We start from the raw sequence: 10611 nt of genomic DNA on the forward strand, positions 1-10611 counted from the left end.
AAGGCTAAAACATTCAAATCCCGTATCCGTAAACCTATAAATAATGATCAACTCCCGTATCAGTATATATATGAATATATACTAATTATAATGAACATACCTCCTCCTAATTTCCAGCGGAAACATTCTTTCGTAAGTCCTTTATCTGTAAACTAATGTCCATGACCCTTTTGCTACAGCTTGTGATATCAATAAGTAACCACAACCGCTCATCCTATAAAGGAGAGAAAACATTTTAAATGAACATAATAATTTGAAAAACAAATTGATCAATGATATTTCATAAAAAAATGCACTACCTCTACGGCTGGAAAAGGTGTATGGGGTGAACTCTCAATCGAAAGTGTCTCATGGCCAATACCCTATACAAATGAAAATAACAAATTGGTTAATGATATTTCATATAAAATATAATAGCTACAATTATTTTCATACCTCAGGTGCAAGATTTAAAGCAACCGAAGGACCAATGAAAATACCCTCATGAGTAGAACCCTATACGAATATATAAAAGGAATTAATCAATAACAATTAATTAAAAAATATAGTAACAACTATAAAAGATATACCTTAGATCGGAGAGGTAAAGTAATAGAAGGGCTAACCGAGACCCCCTCATAGCAACTACCCTGGGGATATAGTATTAATAACTTGATCAGTGACATTTCATATAAAATAAAATAAAAATATAAAAACATTTAACATTAAATGTCTCTAAAAAATTAAATACAGACCTCATAAGGGTGACGGGATGGAATCGACTTGCCAATAGGAGTGGTCATTCGAACACCGTCATGCGTACCTTGCACGAAGTCAATAAAGATGTTAGAGTAATAGTGAAATACAATTTTTATAAAGATTAAATGAGATGTAGCTTTATAACCTAATTAACTAGAGTTGGGCATATAAATGTGACGATTTCCTCCAAACGAGTCAGACGATCCTCTGATCGACTTATCTGAAAAGACATGTCATCACATAATCGAGTCATCTATGAAGACACCTTCTCACGGAAACAAGAAATCTCATGCAAAATTATAGTGCCCTAGTGCTCCAATGTAGCATTTACTATGGATAAAATGGGTGATACAGACGAGAGACACTCTTATGTGATAGGATGGGTAGCAGGGTCCTAAACCCTAGGTAGGTATATGATCTCAATGGCTAGGTCTGAACAACCGAGAGACATAAAAGTTGTTCTATAATAAGAGGCTGAATAGACTCTTTAAGTGTCTCATAACTACCAGCTAGTATATTTACTGGTGGCATAATTAGAGAAACTTTATCTCCTATTAGGTGGGCACTGAAGACGATGAGGAAGAATACGGATCCGATATACTTGGTATAGAAGAATGTCCACATACCATGGTCTAGCCTCCTCAATCGGTGATAGACAGAGCAAGAATGTGACATCATCTTATTTATTGAGATATATAATTTAACATATTTGCAATATTGAAGGTATTAATTAACTTATTAATTAACGATTACATACCTGATCACTGGTAAAAATAGGGTCTATATGACTCCAAGTCGGAATATAACGTGTACGCCGTCAAAAAATCCGTTGAGACGCATGAATATCGAGCATATCCACCTAATCATACAGGGTGTCCATCATCTCATATATCTAATACTATAATATAACCATTAATGGTTAAGTTAAATCTATTTATATTTTTGCCAATTAATATATATAATCAAGAAATATAAACTTACCTGAAAAGCGAAAAGAAATCTGTAAAGGTCATATTTACATATTTCGAGCATCTAACTAAAATAGACTCTGTCACTAGCCTGGGACATCGACTCGTACATCATTTGCCTCATTAGAATGCCTTAAGGATAGGAATTAAACTCATCCAAATGATCAACCAACTGAAGGTATTCGACAGATACCTTTTTTCGTCGATCATTGCCTAGCAACACCATATCGAGACAACATAACAAGGCCATCTTGACAGTATCAATATCATCATCCTATCATGGCCTAGCCAAAAAAACACGTTCGATATCATGATACTGCACTTTTTGACAGCCCCGAAAGTAGGTATCTCTAATCCTGTATCAAGATGCAGGGGGAATATACGATGAAAATGCAGTGTGTTAGTTGAATGATAGCCTCGTCATCAAGGAAAACTCGAATAAGTTGAATCTCATGTTAACCCCATTAACCCTGAACCATAATTCATCTTTGATTAAGGGTCGATATAACTGTTGTAAAAGAAATGCATGTACCAACACTCCAAAAAATTTAGTATCTGGCAAACAAAGTAAATACTCGAAATATGTCTTCTCGAATAGTTGAAGTTACTCCGGGGTCAATGTGGACTTAATCTTGGACATGACAGTACATCGGACATGGTATATTACCCTTGCCCGAAGTGTCCTAAGTTGTTGGGGATTCGTAACTCGTCTTTGATATGTTTTCTTTTAAGAGATGTATCTTGCAAAAAAATTTTAAAAGTTTGTAAGAATTTCATCAAAAACAGATATATAAATAGATATGGAAATGACAAATAAAAAAACACAACTAAAATACAAAAAGTCCATGTTGGAATAACATAAAAAGATAAAAACTAGAAAAACGAAAAACAGTACTGAAATTTGAAATCTATATGTTGGAATACCTCAGAAGGGCAAAAACCGAAAAATCGCTTGAATATTTGAAAAGTACAAGTTAATATATCCTAAAATGGAAAAAATCAATAAAAATATAACTGAAATTTGAATTCTATATATTGAAATACCCTAGAATATCAACAATCAAAAAATCGTTTAACAATCAAAAAATTCAGAAATCTAAAATGTATGAGTCGATTTTTTCAAAAATGATAAAAATCTGAAAAATGGAACTGAAATTTGAATTTTATACGTTAAAATACCCTAAAATATTAACAATTGAAAAATCACTCAGAAATCTGAAAAGTATGAGTCAATACTTTTTAGAAATGGTAAAAATTCAAAAAACGAAACTGAAATTCAAATTTTATACTTCAAAATACCATAAAATGTCAACAATCAAAAAATCACTTGAAAATCTAAAAAGTATAAGTCAATACTTTTCATAAATGACAAAAAATTGTAAAACAAAATTGAAATTCGAATTTTATACGTTAAAATATCCTAAAATATCAACAATCGAAAATTCGCTTGGAGATTTGAAATATACAAGTAGATACTTTCTAGAAATGGCAAAAATCTAGATTTAAGTCTTCAATACTTAATAGCTATATGTCTCTTATCTTCGACAAGGACTACATCAAAGAGAGATTTAAGTAATCTAGATTAAACACTTTTAAGTTTAATCTAGCAACCTTGAACCTCTCCGATAAACATCAAAACTCATTTTATTGAGCACTTTGAGCATATTTGTGTCTAATAATATCATTCAAAAGGGATCGCCACTCCATGTAATTATTTGACCTATAAACAAAAGAAATAAAGGTTTTAAAATGGTTGACAAACTCCATCACCTCACGAAAGATCACTTGATCTTTTTTTCGATAATATTCACCTTCACTCTAGCTTTTTCCCAGGCCCCTCAAATACACCTACACGGATTCAAATCATTATTATTAATAAAACTCCAATTACCAAAAGTATTACCGCTTATTTTGTCAATATTGTTATCTTTAACTCTTGTTTCAAGAATTGTAACAATGTCAAGCTTATTACTGATGATAAAGGATCTAACATCTTTTAATTTTAGGAGATTATTGAGACCTCTAATATTCCAAGCTTTGTAATTAACCATGGGAAAAAGTTGGAGTTGTTATCCCTCAGCTTTTCTTAGCTTGCTTTTTCTTTGCTTTGAGAGATTTATTAACCGGAGAAACCAAAGGAGTCACACCTACCTCAATCACCACACTAACTTGCCTTCTTGACATAAGAGTATACCCTTTTTTTAGATAAGAAAACTGAGTTAACCTTTGCCAAGATAGGACATTTCAGCATATCCCCCAGCATTTCTAAAACTTTGTGAACCCTATCTCTTTCACCTACTTCAAACACACTTGAGGCATGAAACATGGGGTAGATAAGGTTCCATAAGGTGCTCGAAAGACCAAGTAGAATCTGTAAAGAGAGAAATACCACCATCCTTATTTGCCAACTACAACTCTGAATCTAAATTGCCAAGAACAGAGAATTTGTTGCTTTTAATCGTCAAGATGTCGTCGGCACCTTTTGGCCCACCTACTTTAGACTTCCCTTTATCCTTAACAGAGGAAACAACACCTGACGTAGACACTGGGGAAGATTCCCAAGATTATTATTGACATTCTTTTAATTTGGTTGAGCCATTGTTTTCCTCTTTACCCATAAAGGCTTGCTTACCAACCCAACACTCACCACTCACATGCTTGAAACATTTACAAGTCGAACATTTGAGAAGTCTGCAACTATATTCGACCTTTAACTCTGTTGTCTTGCCATTTGAAAGTTTAAAATTAATTACATCCAAAAAAATTTTGTCAAGGTATATTTCAAAACTAGCTCTAGCAAAATCCAATTTACAACCTTCTTCAATCATTGCATCCATTCTAAGAGGCCAACCAATTCCACTCGCTGCGTAGCTAAATCATTTAAGATTCCAATATTCTATTGGAAGCCCATAAATCCAGACCCAAATAGCAACCTTTTTAACATCCTTCATCGTTATGGTCAAGTTTGGCACTTATCTCTTTAAAAAGAATGGTTGACCTACTAAGAAACAGGGCTCATCATTAATAACCTTTAACATATCATTGCACTCTTTAAACTTCAATAGAAACATTCCTTGGTCATTTGATGTTGTGACACCCTTCTTCATATATATACCCTTACTTGGAATATGACTTTAAAAGGCATGTATGAATGGACTACTTAATTTAAAATCTCATCATTTAATGCATGATCACAAATACTCAAGCATGTAAAAATGTGTGATTGGAATAAACACTGAATAACCTTGTTTATAGAAATTCATAATTAACTTATAAATGTGTGATTAGAATAAACACTATACATGTAAAAATGTGTGATTGGAATAAACACTAAACATGTCTAAAATCAGTATGCATAATAATTTATAAACTGTATTGAAATAGCAAAATACATAAATGAAATAAAGCCTATAAAAAGATAATTTTACCCCTTACCCTCACACAACTGCTCGTTAGACCATTGCACTCCTCTGCATGTCCTACTACTTACCTCTACTTGTAAAACAATAAGAAGGAACACGTGAGTGAAAAGACTTAGTAAGTTGGTAAACGTGACATTCCATTTGTGAATTTGCATGTGGTTAGAATTTGGTACTCTCGTGTCCTGACATAGGCTATCCACCAAGGTTACTAAAGTCAAAGTTGAAATTAACATGTTTGATACCCTAGTGAAAGCGTAAGACACCTTATGTGTCACTATCTATCATGCCTTGTGTATTTACCATACGACTTATTGGGCTAGCTAATTGGGACAACTTGGTCACATAGTGAATAATTTGGTAGTAATCTCTTCTCTTATCACATGAGCTAATCTGAACTGTTGTTTAAACCATCATGAGATAACCCTTATCGTGGGGACATATGTGATGTATCCCATTGACAATGTGAAAAAATATTTGAAAAACCATAATCTTTACCATGCACATCTGAATAAACTGGTGGTTATGCACCTTAGTGTGGAGTGCATGATATATTTTATGGGTATCCAGTCCTATCACTTTCATGTATCTTGCCACTTATGCACATAGTTGGTGGTTATCTAGAGGTGAACCACTTGTTTTAACTTTTCTGATTTTTGACCTGGATTCCACATAATCGAGCACTTTTTCTATTTCTATCTAGCTCATTTCTTCTATGACAATCTTTATTCTTTTCTCTTCTTCTTCTTCTCTTTTTTTATGCTTAAACTAGGGTAAAATGGTCTTTTAGGTGGCTACACAACCATGCACCTAAGGTGTACACCCGTATGCCTTTTTTTTAAACACAACTCCACTTTTAGAAAGTCACATATTGGCATATGTCCTATACCATACAATCGTGCATGACTTTCCTTAAAACAAGCTTGAAAACTGTGGAACTTTCCTATTTTAAACTAAAGATACACGAGTGTGTATAAGGTCATACACGGTCGTGTGTCATGATTTGAAGATCACAACCTGTCGTGCCTTACATTGTTTCAGCTAACTTTCGGCGATCCGACATATATCAAGCAAAATGCATATCTCTAAGCACCTTAAGTATATTTATTCAATCAATCACACATATATAACACTTATCATTAGAGATCAAAACTAGAATGTATATACAATCTTTAACTTACATCCAAACTTCATAATCATGACCAAATCAAATAATTTTATTGTCATAAATGTATAGATATGTATATAAAGATCACCATGGCACTTTCAATCAATCATAAATTTGAATCTTCAAAACATACATCTTACATTTATTAGGGCATGCTTGATATAGCCAAAGGAAGAACCAATTTAATTGTCTTTCGAAGTACAAGTGGTATTCACATGGCTATGAGAAATTTTGGCATATAAAGGCACCTTTCTGACTACTACAATACTCCACTCTCACTACTCTCTCATTTGGGTGAGACTTAGGTGAGAAAAAATAATGAAAAGATTAGGTTAAACATGTTTTTATCTATGCTTTTTGTTTGCGACACATAGACGTGTATGGACTTTACATAGGCATGGTTATGTCACATAACTAAGGCAATACTCGATCTTGTCACAATTCTAATCTTATTTGAAAATTCAAACTTGTTGATAATATACAATCATGTATACCTCTACACAAAAGTGTGTATCACTTTGAAAATATTAATGAACTCAGTTTAAATCAAGGAAAAATACTAAAATACCCTTGAGCTTAGTTATGGGTATTATAGACATTAACTTACTAAGCCAGAGATTCAATCATATTTTATCTGCAAATTTCTTCACAACTAGAAAAGGGAAAGTTTTCCCTAAATAAAACCTAATAGTGTGGGTTTCCCATATTTTCACTTCATACTCCACAACCTCTAATGATGACTTAACCATAACCTTCTTAAGGGGCGAGCTAAGGGGGGAAAGGAAATATTCAAGTGTAGAATAAGATACCTTACTCCCAAATAGCTTACTCTAATGAGCATTTCTAAGACCATCCTCGACAGTTGTAGAACCTCTATTTGACCTTGAAAGGGAATCCCTTAAAACACCATTCATAGAAATAATCTAAAAAAGCTTAAAGGAAGACATCATCCCAATAAGCCAAAATGTCAGGGCAACTTAATCATAACCCAGACACTAACCAAAGAAAGATACCTATACACTAGAAAGCAATAACCATAAATAGGAAAAACAAAACAATGGAAATAACATAGACCAGTAAAAAACAAACCTAACTTAAAGCAAACTCAGAGCCACCATGAACAAGTAGTACCAACTTTAGGAAGAAGCTAGCTGAGATAGAACAACACCCACCCTAAACCAAGAAACAACAATAAGAGGGTATAGATAAAAGAGCAACTAGATACCACCAAGAAAGTAAGAGGAAACACTATGAATAAGATGACACCAAACACACCATGGGAAGGCTAACACCCGAGAAGAGGAACACCGACACATGACCAAAACCAAGGAGTTGAAGCTTTTACCAATCTTGGAAATTTTTTATATAATGAAAAGTGGTATATGTGAGAAGGAACTTGCCCTAAAAGTTGTTTGGTATATTATATGAAAATTCCTTGCCTTCTCACTCATCTAATCAATCTTTTATAGGGGATTATAATTTTGTGTTTAAGACTTGTCAATGACACAATTAACTTAGATAAAAATGAATTTATAATTCAATTCAATTTGAATAATTTTTGTATATCTATGATATATTTAGCCACTTTAAGTATATTCTCTTTTATGATTGGAGAGGTAAAGATTATAATCTTCTTTAATTTGAATAATTTATAGGTGTTTTACCATGATTTATTGATTCCAAAATAATTCTCTAAATTTTAGGCATTGTTTCAAGCTTCACTACCATTTATGGACATCTTTTTCTACAAATAGTTATAAGTGCAATTGTTGCACTAACTTTTGTTGTATCATATCTTTCCCTTAACAAACCTCAAATTTTTAATCAAATTATAAGCTTTAGCAATTACCACTAGCAATACCCACATGTGCATAATAAAACCATTTTTCTATTTTTATCAAAGTTTGAGTTGATATCAATGTGTGTCTCAATGTTAAAATATGGTTAAGTAAGATGATTTAAGAATAAGCAATCAAAAAGTCATTTAGTGGGAGGAATGCCTGTTTGAGAAGCTTCAAGTGGCTAATTAGATAACACAATATGTCATAAGTAATTTAAGTGATGAACGACCATTCTACTAAGGTGAAGTTTGTTAGGATGATAATTTGATTCAAATTTTGTAAAAGGAGGCAAGATCTCACATCTGTGTATTGCATTTTCACATATCCAAAAATAAACACATTTTTAGAATTACTCATCGGTTTCGGATGCTAGATGAACGATTCTATGATTGAAAAAGAAATTTCAACATCAAATTTGATGATTAGGTATCTAGGTAAATTGGGGGTTTAATGTTTATTTAATTTATGTTTGTTTTGGGATGAGAATTAAAAATTTTGATTATGATATTAATGTGTAAATAATTACTACGAATGTTTATATGTGTTGTTATTGAGTAATTTTTATACATATAAAGATTTGGTGATGAGATAATATTTTGTATATGTTTTAAGAGAGTATGTGAAAGACTAAATACCAATTTGGTTTATGTTTATGAAGACTTATTTGTTTTAATACATGTTAAGAGATTTAGTTAATCAATTTATATTATTTTGAGATGAGAATTCCAACAAAGATAGTTGTGATCCATCACTCCAATTGTGATGTAATGATCGTTTTGAGGATATGAACGATTATTTCTTAGTCAAATTAGGGATTTAGACTCATGATGGAACGTTCATACTAATCACTAACATGATCATTCTTGCCACATAGACTATGCCTCGATGAACGCATGTGTTGAAGAATGGTATAGTCATTCATATAGAGAATGATCAAAATACCCATATGTAACATCCAAATGTATGTTCAAGGGTAAAGTAGTCTTTTTATGTAAGTTTGACTTTGGGTTGACTATGGCTTAGAAATGATGCAAGATTAAAAATGAAATATTTAATTTCCATCCGTGAATGACTGTATAATTGAGCATGTACGCCTATGCATGGCCTTCCACATCACCTAAGTGGATGAGAGCCACATAAGAATTTTCAACATGATGAACGATAATGTAAGGTGAGCTGGTTTGGGTACCTTGTACAATTTTCAAGAACAAGAATTGAACAGTTCTTAGAAATAAAAATTAAAGCCTATAACATTTAAAGTCAATTCCCACCCAAAATAGGCCTTGTAGGTAGGTTCGGGTACCTTGTAAAATTTTCAAGAACCAGAACTGAACGGTTCTTAGAAATAGAAATTGAAGCCTATAACTTGTAAGGCCAATTTACATTTATATCACACACACACACATACACACACACATATTCATATTGTAAAATCCAAATTCTTGATGGATTAATCCTTTTAGTATAATTTGTTGTGAAATGTTATACTAAATATGAAGTTTTTAAATTTATGTTATAAAATGCTTAGTACTTGTTGAATGTATTAACATTAAACAATTTTCAAAATTAATTCAGTTTCAAATCTATAACAATTAACAAGAAAAAAAAAATCTATAACTATTAACAATTAACAAGAACAATTAGCCTCAAATCTTAATTACAAAAATCTCAAAACAAAAACATACATAGTATCAAAAATTCATGGCTACCTATATATATAACAGTTCATAATGATGGCATGACAAACTCCATTCAACAAGCTAATTTGGCTTTCACATATTTCAATCTGCATAAATAATTTTTTATCAAATCAACTATGTTATTATTGACATCAGTAAAAAGCCAAGTAAATTTGAATTGATGAAAGTCAATTTGTTTTTTTTTTCTTTTAACCAGAATAGCCCAAAGGCTTATAAGTGATTACACTAAAATATTTCCTAACCAACTTATCAATGAAGAAATTGTTAGGGTAGTCCCTTAAAGGCAATCGATTTGTAAATCTGTAATGATATAATTTCTTTATTTATTAATAAAGGAATCATATTATTCATGCATGTTAATGTTTCACATAATATGTTCATATGAATAATATACCTTAGAATGGTGGAATTGTGATGAGAGGATCAGATGATTGATTATAAAAATCCTATGCACACATTAAATGGTCATTTTAAAAACATTCGTAATACCGATATTACTATAACTAAGGTGTTGTCTATGACTCACAAATATACAAGTTAATCAAGTAATGTAGAAAGATGTTGGTTCTAGAAGGATTGGTTGTCAAGTACTAGTTCGTTTTATAATTTAAATTAGCTAGAGAAATAAAATACTATAAAGGAAAATTAAATTAAAATTAATTGAAATGCAATTTAACTAACCAAAATTAATAAAAGAAATAAACACCCAATAAATTGAAAGTGAAATACCAATATAAATAAACCTAGGGTTTATGATTTCACTATCAATTACTAAAA

This window comes from Mangifera indica, chromosome 12, assembly GCF_011075055.1.
Source record: "Mangifera indica cultivar Alphonso chromosome 12, CATAS_Mindica_2.1, whole genome shotgun sequence".
In the NCBI taxonomy this organism is placed as follows: Eukaryota; Viridiplantae; Streptophyta; class Magnoliopsida; order Sapindales; family Anacardiaceae; genus Mangifera; species Mangifera indica.